The 16,412-nt window shown below is 36.7% G+C and overlaps 1 non-coding gene across 1 annotated transcript; it reads right to left on the reverse strand.

Annotated features, from left to right (window-relative positions):
• Window positions 1-13,287: 13,287 nt before the first annotated feature.
• On the reverse strand, window positions 13,288-13,503 carry LOC115932601 (small nucleolar RNA U3). Its single transcript, XR_004068852.1, has one exon. It is a non-coding gene; the product is annotated as a small nucleolar RNA U3 (small nucleolar RNA).
• Between the last annotated feature and the right edge of the window lie 2,909 nt (window positions 13,504-16,412).

A 16,412-nucleotide genomic window follows, 5' to 3' on the forward strand; every position in this document is an offset into this window, starting at 1 on the left:
CTGTCTTTACGAATTTGTCTTCACTAGGTGCTTCATAGAAGAGGGATCAAAAATTATTTCTCCTTTTGTTAGTAGCTTATTTCACTCAACATAATGCCTTCAAGGTTCATCTATGTTGCAGCATGTGCCAGAATATTATTCCATTTTAAAGCTGAGGAACAGTCCAGTACGTACATACCACGTTTTTTGTTTATCTATTCATCTGTTAATGAACATTTGAATTATTTTCATCTTTTGGCTGTTGTGAATAATGTTACTATGAATGTGTGTGTATATATGCATACATATATGTATATATGAATGTTACTGTGTGTATGTGTATGCATATATGTATATATATGCATATACACATATACATGCATACACATATACACATATATACATATATATGTATATACACGCATACATATATATGTATATATGTATATACACATATACACACACACACACACACACACACACACACACTGTAGCCTGACCAATCAGATAGTAGTCAGATAGTGGTCCGACTTTATTCTTTTGTATGTACCTATTCTTTTGTATGTACCGTAGAGACAGAAAGTAGATTAGTGGTTACCAGGGACTGGAGGAAGGAGGGAATGGGGGCTTACTGTTTAACCAGTACAAAGTTTTATTTTGGGAACATAAAAGTTGTGAAGATGGATAGTGGTGATGGTTGCACAGATATAGCTAGCTAGCTAGATAGATAGATAGATAGATAGATAAATAAGATCTATCTATCTATCTATAGATCTATATCTATATCTATATCTATATAGATCTATATTTATATCTATATCTATAGATCTATATCTATATGTATATCTATATCTATAGATCTATATCTATATCTAGATCTAGATCTAGATATAGATCTATAGATCTTTTTGAATCCGGGCTTTCAATTATTTGGGGTATAAACCCAGAAGGAGAATTGCTGGATCATACAGTAATTGTATGTTTCGTTTATGAGGAACCACCATGCTGTTTACCATAGTGGCTACATTATTTTACAATCCTATCCACAGTGCACAAGGGCTCCAATTTCTCCACATCCTTGCCAACATTTGCCAATTTCCAACGGGTTTTTTGGGTATTTTTATTCATTTATTTTTATAATAACTATACTAATGGGTATGAAATGGAATCTTACTGTGGTTTGGATTTGCATTTCCCTAATGATTAGTGATGTTGCGAATCTTTTCTTGTGTTTATTGGCCATCTGTATAAGATGTACAGATGTTGAATGTTTATTCAAGTCCTTTACCCACTTTTCGATCTGGTTGTTTTTGTTGTTGAGTTGTACGAGTTTTTTTTTTTGTATATGTTGGATGTTAATCCCTTATTAAATATATGATTTGCGAATATTTTCTTCCATTTCACAGACTGCCCTTTCACTCTGCTGATAGTGTCGTTTGAAACACGGAAGTTTTACATTTTGATAAAGTCCAACTTCCCTGTTTTTTCTTTTCTTCTTATGTTTTCTTCTAAGAGTTTTATAATCTACTACATTTAGGTGTTTGATCAATTTTGAGGTTTTTTGTATATAGTGTAAGATAGTAGTCCGACTTTATTCTTTTGTATTTACCTATCCAGTTTTCCCAGCATCGTTTGTCAAAAGGACTATACTTTCCCCACTGAATGTCTCAGTAATCTTGTCAAAAATCATTTGACCCTGTATGTGAGAATTTATTTCTGAGCTCTCTATTCTATTCCACTGGTCTATATGTCTGCCTTTATGACAGTAACACACTGTCTTGATTACTACAGCTTTGTTTATGCTGTTTTCCATAGTGGCTACACTGTTTTACAATCCTATCCACAGTGCACAAAGGCTCCAATTTCTCCGCATCCTTGCCAACACTTGCTAATTTCTGGTAGGGGGTATTTGTATTCATTTGCCCATCTTTAATCATGTTCTGTTGAAGTATTCCACTTCTTAAACCTACCCGTGAGGCCTATTTTCCCAGGGAAAGAAAAAGTTGATATGATTAGTGGGCCGTTGATCCTCTGACTCTCAAAGCTGGTATAATTAGGCAGGGGCCAGAGGTAGGTGGTAAAACTGCTTCTTTGAAGAGTTCCAAGTAGGAAGTGGAACAGAAGTTTCCTGTCCTTTTTATTCCCTTCAGCTTATCTAATAAACCTCTCCCTTCAGGACTTTTACCCAGAGAAGGGTGATTGGACAAACATCGGACCACCTTTCTCTGTCTCTCTTCCTCTTCTTCCCCCTACAATACATCAAAAATAGATGAAATGTTTTCATTTATTTTCCTGTCTGACTTGGACCTCCATTATATAAAACACTATCATTAAGTCCACTAACTCTACTTCTTGACAGTATCAATAACATTGACAAATTCATATCTTCATCTTGATTTAAAATTTGGGCATGGCTTTATAAATAATGGAATTGTCTGTTTAGGGGTTCACTTGGCTCATACAAATACCATCCTTTCCCATCCTTCCATTTCCACCCTAAGCAGGAAATGTCCAATTTAAAGGCCATTAGACAAAGCATTCCTGAATGATGCAGAGAAGTGACTGTGACTCTACCTTGGATGGTGACTGAGAAGGCATGTGAAGAATAATAATATTAAATCTGGACATGGTTAGAGCCTTGAATTGGCTACTGATGATAAAATATCAGATTAGAGGGCTGGGCATGGTGGCTCACGCCTGTAATCTCAGCACTTTGGGAGGCTGAAGTGGAAAGATCACTTGAGCTCAGGAGTTTGAGACCAGCCTGACCAACATGGTGAGACCCCACCTCTACTAAAAATACAAAAATTAGCTGGGTGTGGTGGTGCACACCTGTAATCCCAGCTACTTGGGAGGCTGAGGCAGGAGAATCGCTGGAACCCAGGAAGGGGAAGTTGCAGTGAGCCAAGATTGAGCCACTGCACTCCAGCCTGGGAGACAGAGCAAGACTCCATCAAAAAAAAAAAATCAGATTAGGATATATACAGATATCCAATGCTCCATTAAAATTGTCCAAGTCTGAAATAAATGTGTACATTTTTGTTTTGTGCTCAGTAAAGGTTCTTGAAGCATTAACTTGTGAAATAAAATACTCTTGAGAAAATAACATATTATTCATGTGAGTTACTCTCTACTGAGAAGATATGTGGATAGCAGCATAGCCAGAACTTATGACTGTCAATAAATGAGAGGTAGCTGAAAGTCTGGGAAAGACTACAAAACCAGGAATAGTAGACAACAAAGAAAGAACTTGCCAGCTGGATAGCATCACCAAGCACTGGCCTTCCATGTGGATGGTCAAAGAATCTATTGCTGAATGTTGAAAAGCATCACTTGGACAAATCAACCCAGGAGTCATTGCCATCTGTTTTACTGGAATTTGTTATTCTGCAGAGTTTACCCAGGTTTGCATGAAATATATAAATTTGTACTTTGCAAAATCCTACCCACTGAGTTTTGAAAATCTAAGCCAAAAGCCTTTTTATTTTTATTCTTTTAACTTAAAACTTTACAAAAACATATGCTTCACTTAAAATTTAGTCCTTCTGATTTTGTGAAAGCAAGAATATTTTAGGTGCATATTTTTATTTTTCAACATTTTTCCTCATTTATTATAATAAAATATTGAGTTGAGGAAAAATATGGTTTATTAACTACTGACAAACATCTCAAGCAAATTATATGCTGGAAGTAGAGTAATAAAGTTAGGTTTTCTTTTTCAAAATATCTGGCACAATTCTAAACTCATAAAAGATCTTAACTGGGCTACCATAAAATGTCCTGCAATGGATTCTAGTGAAATCTAATAAGATACTCAGTTACTAGCTTCATTAAAACACAGTGTGTTCATTATAACCCAATCTGGCAGAAACTCTTATTACTCTGGGTTTGTATTACCTCATGTAATTCTGCTTTTTAAAGTTCTTTTCTTTCCCCTCTCATCCAAACCCCACCACACCCTTGGTGTTACATTATAGCCAATTAACATACTTTAACTGTTTGTAATATATCATGTTTTTATTACTATTCTAAAGGAGTTTGTGTTTTTTCATTTTCTTCATTAGATCATTCAAGTAAGTCTCAAAGACTTTAAATGTTATATTTGATTATATTCAGAGTTTTGAAAAACATGCTGCTCTAAGACTATGAGGTACTACCATTTTGAATCATTATGCCCTCTCTGTGATAAGAATATGATCCAATGCTATGCTATTCTCTGAATGAATCATAAAAATGATGTAAGAGGCTTATATAAAAAAACATATGTAATAGACTGTAAGCTTCTTGAGAGTACAGTTATGAGTATATTTCCATAGCAGCTAACATTTATCAGGTGCTTACAACATGTCAGCTACTGTGCTAAGTTGGATTTTTTATCTCACTTAAGATGACAGCTGAACGATATCTCTATTACGCATTCTTCCTCATTTTACAAATGGAAATAAATGAGACCTTGAGGAGCTAACCACTAGCTCAAGGTCACAAACCCAGTAGGTAATGGAAGGAGAAATCCAATCCAGTTATACCTCCAAAATCACCACTCTCTCCACTTTATTGAACTGCTTTGGGTCTTTGTTTCTAAAGAGCCCAGGACAGTGCTTGGCATTGAGTTGGCATTCAAATATTTGTTGACTTTAATGTTGATGGTGCTAATGAGTCACCAACAAATTGTTGCAATTCAGCGTTGTTTTATTTCAGTGTTGTTCTTTTCAACAGCCACTTTTAGTTGAATTTAACTATTGTTTTATTTTGTTTATTGTCAAAATGATGTATGAGTAGACATAGCTCAAAGGGGACTGAAAAGTAAACATTTACCATAGCTACAGAGAAGCCAGTCAGGAAGTCAGGGTGTTAAAATGGAATTCGGCAAATAAAGGAAGCTGACAGAATAAGGAAGCAAATAAGAGAAAACAAAACAAACAAAAACTCAAGAAATAAATACAAATGCCTGCACTTCCTCTTCTATTCCCTATTGCATTTGATCCCACCATCATGCCCCATTATACAAGCTAGAAACCTAGGAGGCATCTATGATTCCTCCTTTTTCTTTACCTTCTTTATCCTATTTAATCACTTACCTATTCTAAATACTGTGTATACTTTTATATACAGATTATTTTATAATCTGTCCCCTCCTTTTCTCTCCTGCAATCACTGCCTGTTTTGTTTCTTACCCAAATTAAAACCTTTCTAACTAATCTCCCAGCCTTCGGTCTCTTCTCCTCCTTAGGTCCTTTGTCCACACAGTTACAAGAATGACATCTAAAATTCAAAACTTATGATGTTACTCACTCACATCTTTTAAACTCTTTAGTGGCTCTTCACCAACTCAGAATAAAGCTAAAGCTATTCTACCTTTCTTTTTAAGCCATTTCTATGTGTTGCAGATGAGTGAAAACAATTTGGATAATACAGCAAATGCCAAGTTGTGTTTTGTTTTGTTTTGTTTTGTTTTTGTAAATATTGTAGCATCTGGTGGTAAAAGATATGTGAAAACTACATGTTCTCTCTCCCAAATCTTGGCTATTAGATAGTAGTTACAACAAAATAAAGTATCAAGTTAAATTACATACAATGCACAAATGTTCATTAGAAAGGAGGCAAAAAAAAAAAAAAAAAAAAACTATATAATCTATTCGATAGCTCTGGGAGATCCCACTCTCTGACCTAAACCCAAAGACTAGTACTTTACATGAAAAGCACATTTTCAAGGCGCAATGTAGGAGTATTGGTAGGACTAGGGTGCTCTACAGTCAGACTGGCCAGCAGAAGACTGAGAAATTTAGGTACATAAGACCAACGTGGCTCTGGACCCCTAGCTTTTGCTGAACTCTAAAACCTCCTTCATGCAGGAGCAAGTGGGTCTTATACATCACTTCTAACAATTGCCTACCTTAAACACCATTCATTTCAACAACAAAAATTTATTTCTTATGTTCCTGAAGACAAGCAGACCCTGTGGTGTAGCTTTTGTTAAAGATGATCAATGTTTTTTTTTTCTTTTCTTTTCTTTTCTTTTTTTTTTTTGAGACGGAGTCTCGCTCTGTCGCCCAGGCTGGAGCGCAGTGGCGCGATCTCAGCTCACTGCAAGCTCCGCCTCCCGGGTTCACGCCATTCTCCTGCCTCAGCCTCCCCAGTAGCTGGGACTACAGGCACCCGCCACCACGCCCAGACAATTTTTTTGTATTTTTAGTAGAGACGGGGTTTCACTGTGTTAGCCAGGATGGTCTTGATCTCCTGACCTTGGTGATCCACCCACCTCGGCCTCCCAAAGTGCTGGGATTACAGGCGTGAGCCACTGTGCCCAGCCGTTTTTTTTGTTTTTTTTTTAAGAGACAAGGTCTTACCTCTCTCAACCCAGGCTAGAATGCAGTGGCGAGATCATAGCTCAATATAACCTCAAACTCCTGGGCACAAGCGATCTTCCCACCTTTGCTGAAAGTGGCATTTTCAACCTATTCAACCTTACATTTAAATATAAGAAGACATCCTTCTTACCATGGTGTCAATCAGTGACCCAGACTTTCTAGCTCTACTTTGTGTAAACTCATTTAGATGGCATCCAAAGGACTGAGAGAGTTTTGTAGTACTTACTTGGTATGCCATAGCTACTACAATCCTTATTTTGCTTATTTCATAGCTTAAGGTACTGAAAGCAATTATTTGACAGTATTATTATTATTAATTGATATTGATATTCTCCAGAATATTGTTTTTAATTGCAGAAATGAAAAACACTGCAAATATCCAATAATGGAAGTGTTAAGATAAATGCATAAGGTAGAATATTATACACCCATTAAATAACATGCTTTTATTTATTTTTAAGTTATTTTTATGTACTTATTTATTTTTTAGATACAGTATCTCACTTTGTCACCCAGGCTGGAGTGCAGTCATGTGGTCGTAGATCACTGTAGCCTTGAACTCCTGGGCTCAAGCGAACCTCCTGCCTCAGCCTCCTGAGCAGCTGAGACACAGGCACACACCACCATTCCCAGCTAATTTGTTTTAATTTTTTGACAGAGACAGAGTCTCACTATGTTGCCCAGGCTGGTCTCGAACTCCTAGCCTCAAGCCATTCTCTTGCCTTAGCCTTCCAAAAGCACCGGGATTACAGGCATGAGCCACCTTGCCCAGCCACATGATCAATGTTATGTAATCAATCTTTAAGGTGATAATTCCTGATTATGGTATTCCATGTGTTATTCGACCATCACTGGAATGATGATTGCAATCAAAAGACTTCTAACACTATTTAATTGCCCGTATAACATACAACATACCCACTTTCGTAATTTTTAGCTATAAAAACATCCAGCTACTTACAGTTTCTTCATGGACTCATCCACAAATGTTTAATTGGTACTTCTTATATGTCAGTCACCATTCTACATCCTGCAAATGCAGCAATAAATGTGGCAGACAAAGCCTGTGTTCTCATGGTGTTTACATTCCTAAGGGGACACAGAATATATATATATCTAGCGATGATAAGCTATATACACCAATAGTCAGATTTCTTTAGATTGCAAGTAATAGAATCCCAAGCAAATTAATTTAGCACACACAAAAAAAGATTTTTAATAGAAGGATAAAGAAAACCAAAAGGTAAGCTGCAAGAACAAGAAGAGTTTAGAAGATTCAGAAACTGGAACTAAAGATGTAGTTGCCCTAAGGACTCATTCTCTCTACATCTTCCCCATCTCTTTTTTCAGTTGTTCTTTACACATTGACTTCATTCTTTCCTATAGTAAATGGTCTCTTTCCAGTTGGAAGGTAAAATGGCCACAGTGGATCTCAACCAAAGGCAATTTTGACTCCCGGAAAACATTTGAACATGTCTGGAGACATTTTCAGTTGTCATAACTGGGAAGATGCTACTGGCATCTAATGGATAGAGACAGAATGCTGCTAAATATCCTACGATGTTTGGGACAACCACCTGCAACAAAGAATTATCTTGACCTGAATATTAAGAGTTCCAATGTTGCGAATCCTTGCTCTAGGGGTGATTCAAATCTTACGTCATTCCAGCGTAAGAATCCCATAATAATCACTACTGTATAACAAATATGACAGTAGCATATATAACACAACAATAATACCAACAATATTTAATAAGTATTTACTATGTGACAGGAAATATTATAAGTCCTTCCATGTATTAACACATTCGTCCTCACAACAGTACTATGATGTAGGTATTATTATGATCTCCCTGTTTTACAAATAAGAAAACTAAGGTACAGAAAAGTTTTAATAGCTTATCTAAGCTTACACAGCCATTAAGTAGTGGAAATTATATTTGAACCCAGGAAGTTTCACTCCAGAGTATATGGTCCTAAACTTTGTGACACCATTTTTCAATTGCTACTTTAGTATAATAAAACCCTAGGAAAAGAATCTGATTGATCTGGCTTGGGTCATATGCCATCCCTTGGATGAACTGCTCCAGCCAGGAGAATGCTATGTAATGATTGGCTTAGTCTGGGTCATATACCCACCCCTATAGTTAACTGGGCTGTGTAATATGCTTAACAGTTCTACCACATAGTTGGAGTGAGGGAAAAATATACTGCTAAAACAAGAAAGAGGGCTAGGGCAGTGGCTCATGCCTGTAATCCCAGCACTTTAGGAGGCTGAAGTAGGTGGATCACCTGAGCTCAGGAGTTTGAGACCAGCCTGGGCAACATGGCAAAACCCAGTCTCTACAAAAAAATACAAAAATTAGCTGGGTGCAGTGGCCTGCGCCTATAGTTCCAGTTACTCGGGAGGCTGAGGCAGGAAGATTGCTTAAACCCAGGAGACAGAGGTTGCAGTGAGCCTGGATCATGTGATTGCATTCCAGCCTGGGTGACAGAGTGAGATCCTGCCTCAAAAAAACATTTTAAAGGACAAAGAACACAAAAAAGAAACAAGGGGTATAGGGCAGACAACGATTGAACTACCTTTTCCATAATGCTATTTCTCACTTCTGCTCATCTGCTCATACTGTTTTCATTGTTTAGCATGCTCTGCCTAACATTCTCCCACAAGTACACACCTCAGCTTGAGGAACAATATAAGGTAAAACCTCTACTTGGAAACCTTCCATTATCACCCCTTACAAGTTGAGTTATGTCCTCTTTTCTCCTATGCCCATAATATCCTGCACATATCTCTTTCATGGTATTGCCCATATAGCATACATCTCTATCTCCCCCACTACACTGTGATTGCCTTTAAAACCATCAATGTGTTGTATTCATCTTTCTATCCCACACGCCTAACCCTGCGTCCACACATATAGTAGGAATCCAATAAATGCTAGTTGACAGAATGGCAGATTTAAAAGTTTCTTGGGAAAAGCCAAAAGCAAGAGTCCTAAGATTAATTGAGTTTCTGTGGTAAGATAGTAAGAAAAAATTCCCAGGTGACATGGTCTGTCTGCTAGTAATTTAGTTCTTTCAATTGAACAGCCTGCCAAAAACAATGCTTGTATAGTGACTGTATTGTGGAGTAAAGAGAAGTGAGAATTCCGCATTTTTTTTGTAAAATTATGAATCACAGAAGAATAGAGCTGGAAGGGTGCTTAGAGATTATTTAGTCCAGGGCTTGTCATATAAGAACTCTAAAGCCAAAATATTTTATAATAAAGTAAACAGAGTAATGACAATCAACTAAAAATCGATTGAAGACTTCACTATAAGACCTGAAAGTTGTAAAACCCATAGAAGAAAACATAAGGGAAAAGCTTTATGACATCAGTATATCCAGTGATTTCATGGAAATGACATCAAAAGCTCAGGCAACAAAAGTAAAAATGGACAAGGGGGCTACATCAAACTAAAAAAGCTTCTGCACAGTGAAGGAAACAGAGTAAGAAGACAACCTATGGAAAGACAGAAATATTTGCAAACCATACATCTGATAAGGGGCTAATCTCCAAAATATATACGAAACTGCTATGACTTGATAGCAACAACAACAACAACAACAAAAACCCACAAAACCCTAATAACTTGATTTTAAAATGGGCTAAGGACTTGAATGGACATTTCTTTGAAGACATATGAAGAGTCAACAGGTATATGAAGAGATATTCAATGTCACTAATCATCAGGGAAATGCAATCACAACGACAATGAGATATCGCTCACACTTACTGACTATCCCTTACCAAAATGCTGGAGGCCAGAACTGTTTCACATTTCAGATGTTTTCAGATTTTGGAATATTTACATATACATAATGATATATGTTGGATATGCAATGTAAGTCTAAACAGAAAGTTCACTTATGTTTCATTTACACCTTATACACTTTTTACCATAGCCTGAAGGTAATTTTATACAATATTTTAAATAGTTTTGTGCATAAAATTAAGTTTTGACTGCAACCTACCACATAAAGTCAGGTATGGAATTTTCCATTCGTGGTATCATGTCAGTGCTCAAAAAGATTCAGATTTTGGAGCATTTCAGATTTCAGATATTTGGATTAGGGATACTCAATTTGTATTTTTTTTTTTTAAGGGCAGTAAGTGTTGGCTGGTTGTGGAGAAATTGGAACCCTTATGTACTGTTGGCAGGAATCCAAATTGGTGCAGCCATTGTGAAAATCAATATGGAGATTCCTCAAAAAATTAGAAATAGAATTACCATAAGATCCAGCAACCCCACTTCTGGGTATTTATCCAAAAAATTTGAATCAGAATCTTAAACAGACATTAGCACTCCAATATTCATTGTAGCACTATTTGCAAAAGCCAAAATAAATGAAAACCTAAATGCTCATTTACAAATGAATGGAATTTTGTATGTATATATACAATGGAATATTATTCAGCCTTAAAAAAGAAAGAAATTCTACCATATGTGACAATATGAATGAACCTGGAAAACACTATGCTAAGCAAGATAAACCAGTCACAGAAGGGAAAATACTGCATGATTTCATTTACATGAGATATCAAAATTAGTCAAACTAATGGAAACGAAGAATAGAATTGTGGTTTCCAGGGGCTAGGAAGAGAGGGAAAAAGGGAGTTGCTGATGGGTATGAAATTTATTATGCAAAATGAATAAGTTCTAGAGAGCCGCTGTAAAACATTGTGACTACAGACGACCATACTGTATTATATAGTTTAAAATCTGATAAAAGGGTAAATCTCATGCTAGGTCTTCTTAAAAAAAATTAAATTTGAAAATTAAAAATTAAAAGGAAAGAATCATCAAAGAGGTCAAACTTTTAAAGTTAATTCATTAGAGACATCTATGTTACTTGAATATTCTCTTTTATGAAATATCTATTAAACATTCTAACCATTAATTGGATTGCCTTTTCCTTAGTGTTTTGTGAAAATGATGTATATATTCTGTATATGAGTCATTAGAAAATATATGAATTAAAAAATTAAAAATACACTAGATGTATTTACATTGAGTTGTATGTAAAATTCTTATTCCCTTCCATAAAAATACTTTTTAAAATTTGTTTTAATGAGATTTCATAATTTTGGTACTAATCTATTAATTTAATTTTTTAATTCTAAACTTACTTGGATAAATACTTATTGCTTGGGAATATATCACTGCTTTCAGTGCTAACATAGACATGAATGTTGCTGATGAGTGAGAAATAATCTATAGGTATCTAATGAAGATTATTATTATTTATTTATTTTGAGATGGAGTTTTGCTCTTGTTGCCCAGGCTGGAGTGCAACGGTGCAATCTCGGCTCACTGCAGCCTCCATCTCCCGAGTTCAAGTGATTCTCCTGCCTCAGCCTCTCAAGTAGCTGGGACTGCAGGCACGCACCACCATGCCCGGTTAACTTTTTTGTATTTAGTAGAGACAGGGTTTCTCCATCTTGGTCAGGCTGGTCTTGAACTCCTGACCTCAGAAGATCCGCCCGCCTCAGCCTCCCAAAGTGCTAGGATTACAGGCATGAGCCACTGTGCCCAGCCTGATGAAGATTATTTTATGTAGCAAATATTTGGTCATGGTATATAAAGTCATATCAATCTTGTATAATGGAAACCCACCCGATTTTGTTATTTTGTATCTACTAATAAGGCAAAAAGTTACCACTGAGATGAAATTTCAGATATGATTCTAGAAATGGTCAGTGGACACTGCTTCCAAATCAGATAAATCAGAAATAGCCCCAGTTGCATGTTTTTGAGGCCTCTGTTTATTTCCCATCTAAACCATTTTCATTTATACTGCCAAAAGATTGCAAATACTCATGGATGACCCATGTAGTTGAGCAATGGAAGCATCAGCACAAGGGCACATGATGTTTCCGTTTGCCATTTTACCCCTTGTGCTTTTGCAATTCTCATTCTCACAAGGGAGCTCCCCAATCTGGATCTTCCATCCCATGAGCCACTTTATACTCTTAATCTTGTTGTTTTCTCATGTTTCTGTAAGGATTTACCCATCCCATGCCTCCATGTTCCAGGAATATCATCTAATTTGATGAAGAATCTCAGGGACCATGCTAGGGACAGAGGGGCTTTAAATGTGATCTATAGGAATGCCAATCTATTAAATTGTTCTGAAAAAAATAAAATCTGCGGTTAAATAAAATTGGGAAATATATACTCTATCACTCTCTTGGAAACTCAAAATGTACATTAGCATACTTAAAGATGCTACGAAGTCCAACAGTTAAGAATCTGGTTTCCCTTTGTTTAACACCACATTTCCCACACTTATTTGAACCTTATTTTCAAGGCACTTGGAGCAGTAATCTTACAGAGAACACGTTTTCTATTTGTTTGTTTGAGACGGAGTTTAACTCTTGTTGCCCATGCTGGAGTGCACTGGAGGGATCTTGGCTCACTGCAACCTCTGCCTCCCTGGTTCAAGCTATTCTCCTGCCTCAGCCTCCCAAGTAGCTGGGATTACAGGTGCCCGCCACCATGCCCAGCTAATTTTTTGTATTTTTAGTAGAGACGGGGTTTTGCCAAGTTGGCCAGGTTGGTCTCGAACTCCTGACCTCAGGTGATCCACCTGCCTCGGCCTCCCAATGTGCTGGGATTACAGGAGTGAGCCACCGCGCCTGGCCGAGAACACACTTTCTATATTAGAATACACACTATATCAGAAAATGTTAATGACGTCATACGTCATCCCTTTTTTATAGCATGTTTGCATTTTACAGAGACTTTAGAGATAACGTTTTAACTCAGAGAGCATCACATTTTCACAAAGAAGAGCAATTCTTTTTTTCTCTTTCTTTGTTCTCGCTTTGTTATTCTATCCACAAATTTTTACTTTCTTCCTTCATTCCTTTCTTTTTCTTTCTTTTTAATGGGAACCACACAGACTGCATCCTCTCCCTCTTACTCTCTGGGAAGCAGAGGAAAATAATCATCAATGGCAAATAGCAGTTATAGCAAAGCAACACCAACAGCTGGCTTCACATTTAGGAGAGAATGCTGTGCTTCTTCCTCATGTTTCCTGGTGCTCCACATGTTCAGAGAAACTTCTCCAGTAGTGAACTATAGAAATGAACCTTGAAAATATAGTCTTCACAATTTCTTATATGATTATTATTGTACCTGGATCACTTTCCTTTAGCCTAAACTCCATCCTTTAGAATTTCCTTTAGTGAGGGTCTATTGGTTATCTGAAAATGTCACTATTTCAAACTAATCATCAGAAAATGGGCATATTTCAATGAGTATGCAATTCTAGGTTGGCAGTTATTTCCATTCAGTGCTTTGAAAACTATGATCCTACTGTCTTCTGACTTCCATTGTAGCTCTTGAGAAGTCAACTATTATTTTAACTGTGACTGTTTATAAAATCTCTTTGCCTTTGATGTTCTGCAGTTTCACTGTCATTTGTCCTAGTGTAGATTTATTTTTATATATAATTTGTGTACCATACTTAGGTGTCACTGCATTCAAGAATCTGTAGATTAGTGTTTTTTAGTCATTTCTGGAGAGTACAGAGCCGTGTAAAAGGTATTCTTTGTTTCCCCGATTCTTAGAAATCACCTGAGAATCTTGTATATCTAAAAGTGGGGGGGAGGGGGGGCGTGGGGGTGGTTACTAGTGGCTAAAGAGAATTGGTCCTTTGGTTCTCCCAGAAAGTTATGGAGTAGAGCTTCTCCAATAATAAGTAGAGCTTAATAATAAGTAGAGCTTCTAAATAAATAGCCTACCACAGAAGAGGATAGGCAGTTAATGCCACCCCTGAATTATTCAGTTCAGAATTTCCATGTTAAAGCCAAAAGTACTCTCGTGGTAAGAATTGTCCCGCTGTAGATGTAGAAGAGTCTGGTACTTGTTTGTAAGGGGAGTGTTCTCACATTCACAAAATTCCTGACAGGAAGTTGCCAATTCTACTTATGTTGAGAGTTTATCAGGCAGCTGGAATTTAGTAATTAGCTTTTAGATTCTCTCAGAAACTTTCATCAAGCTCTACTGCAATTCATCCAGTTTCTGAATTTCTTAAATGTTATTTGATGGTACTAAGCTTTTTTAGGTTAAAGCAAAAGAAACCTGAAAAATAAGCTAACCTTTTGGGGATTATAGCTGCTCTCACCTTCATGCCCTGCTTAGATATGGATCACCTTTTCTGGGCAGATAGCTCTAGGTGACAGAGTAATCAGTTAGAGTGCCATCCAAACTGAGCCTTTAAGACTGTTTTCAGAGGCACTAATTGGATGCCTTCCAGAAAATTATGGCCCACTAGAGAGATCATCATTGAATATAGTAGTACCTGAAAGTCAAAGAAATGAAAAAGTGACCCCTGAAAATCTAAATGTTGGGAAGAATTTCCAGTAAATAGCTGTAGGGTGGAATGGGACTTTGTGAGGGGAGCATAAAATTACATTATCGGAGTATGCCAGCCAGTCACATCTCCTTTGAAACAGATGGTTCCATGGTAAAAAGAAAAATCATATGAAGAAAATATTAACTGTAAGCAAAGACTGCATTTTAATACTTTCTATTAGGTAATCAGAATTGTCATTTATTCAACACACTTTGATATACTTTTTAAATACACGTCAGGCACTGTTCACTCTCTGAAATTATTTGTAATAGGGCCCTGAAAGATATTTGCCCTGAGGGTGAGGTATATTTCACTACTGTAATGGCTCAATTTAACTAATAAAGAGAATAGATTAGAATAAATATTAGGAAATCATCAAATAAAAATCTAAAAATATTTCCTAGAATAGAAGGCTGTCAATCCATTGATTGAAAGGACCTATTGTCTAGTACAACAACAAAAGAAAGTTAAAAAAAAAAAAATCCACACCCAGGCAAATGATTATAAAATTTAGGACTCTGGAGACAAAGAAAAGTTTCCAAAGAGAAAAATAGATAGGTTACATGAACATGCAAAGAATAAAGAATTACAATAGCTTCTGACTTCTCAATAACAACACTATAAGCTAGAAGGCAATGCTCAAGATTCTGAGACTAATGATTTCAATCTAAAATGCCATATGCAATCCAATTATCAATTGAGATATATTTTTACACACTAAAAACTTCAAGTATTTTATCTCTCATATAGCCTTTCCTAGGAAGCTTCTGGAGAACATACTCTACCTAAACTAGAAAAAAACAATAAAGTAGTATATAAAAAGCAATTGATTCAATAAGAGAAAGATAGATAAAGAGAAAAAGGGAATTCCATTAATGATGACCAACTGAAATTCCAGGATGTCTGTGTTAGTCCATTTTTGCATTGCTATAAAGAAATACCTGAGACTGGGTAATTCATAAAGAAGTTTAATTGGCTCATGGTTCTGCACACTATATAGGAAGCATAGCAGCATCTGTTTCTGGGGAGGCCTCAGGAAGCTTCCAATCATGACAGAAGGCGAAAGGGGAGCAGGTGTTTCACATAGCAGAAGCCAAAGCAAGAGAGAGGGAGAGTTGTTTGGGGGAGGTGCTACACACTTTTAAACAACCGTCTCTCAGGAGAACTCACTCACTATGGTGAGAGCAGCACCAATACATGAAGGATCAGCCCTCATGACCCAAACACCTCCCACCAGGCCTTACCTTTGACATTGGGAATTACAATTCAACATGAGATTTGGGCAGGGACAAATATCCAAACTATATCAGCAGTTACTCAGCAGAGCTAAAGTGCAACAAGTCCAGACTAGACTACAAGATGAAAGGCTCCAGAAAAACTTGTAACCTGAAGATTACTAAACTGGTTTAAAAATGTTGGAGATGATGAAAAACTTAGGCATAGATTTTTTTTTAATAGACAAAAAATAACAATTATTAAGTCAGAGGAAAAAAAGCTATATGTGAAAGAAAGAGTGCTGCTATGGTCTGAATGTATGTGTCTCCCCCAAAATTCATGTGTTGTGTGGTGCTCTTATGAATGGGATTAGCGCTCTAATAGGGGCTGAAGAGACCATAGCCCTGGTCTTCCATCCATGTGAGGACAGAGCTAGAAGATGT

The sequence above is a fragment of the Gorilla gorilla genome, chromosome X (assembly GCF_029281585.2).
Source record: "Gorilla gorilla gorilla isolate KB3781 chromosome X, NHGRI_mGorGor1-v2.1_pri, whole genome shotgun sequence".
Classification (NCBI taxonomy): Eukaryota; Metazoa; Chordata; class Mammalia; order Primates; family Hominidae; genus Gorilla; species Gorilla gorilla.